The sequence below is a fragment of the Asparagus officinalis genome, chromosome 1 (assembly GCF_001876935.1).
Source record: "Asparagus officinalis chromosome 1, Aspof.V1, whole genome shotgun sequence".
Lineage (NCBI taxonomy): Eukaryota > Viridiplantae > Streptophyta > Magnoliopsida > Asparagales > Asparagaceae > Asparagus > Asparagus officinalis.
The window spans coordinates 28,514,574-28,515,330 of NC_033794.1; positions in this window are offsets into that span (position 1 = coordinate 28,514,574).

Consider the following 757-nt stretch of genomic DNA (forward strand, 5'->3'; position numbering starts at 1 on the left):
AGCCCGTAACGATCAAGTCGTCCACGTACACGCCAACAATGAGTGTATCCCCTCTGTTACTCCTTGTGTATACCGCCTGCTCCTGAGTGCATCTTGCAAATCCGATGCCCTTCATGCACTTGTCGAGGCGCGTGTTCCATGCCCGAGGTGCTTGGCGTAGACCGTAGAGTGCCTTTGAAAGCTTGTAGACCTTGTGCTCTTGATTCTTCACAACGAACCCTTCAGGTTGAACCACATAAACTTCTTCCTGGAGATCACCATTTAGGAACGCCGACTTCACATCCAAATGGTGCACCTCCCACCCGTTCTGTGCTGATATAGCGAGGATTATTCTGATGGTATCAAGCCTCGCCACAGGTGCAAACACCTCATCGAAGTCCACGCCTTGCTGCTGGACGTACCCTTTTGCTACAAGTCTTGCTTTGTGCTTGAGGATGTTGCCTTCATTGTCCTTCTTCAGCTTGTACACCCATTTGAGACCAATGGGTTTGGAACCCCGCGGTAACTCCGTGAGTACCCAAGTCTTGTTCTTCTCGATGGCCTCCATTTCCTTCTCCATAGCTATCCGCCATTCTTGATCTGATGCGGCCTCGAGATAGTTCGCAGGTTCTTCAGAAATCAGGAACAATTCCTCTGCAGGAAGATCGATCACCTCCGTCTCCGCATAGATGTCCGCAAGAGATCGATAGCGTACAGGAGTCATAACTGCAGCTTCAGGGGGTCCGAACGCGTCCAAAACAGTGGGGTTCGCTGCCTC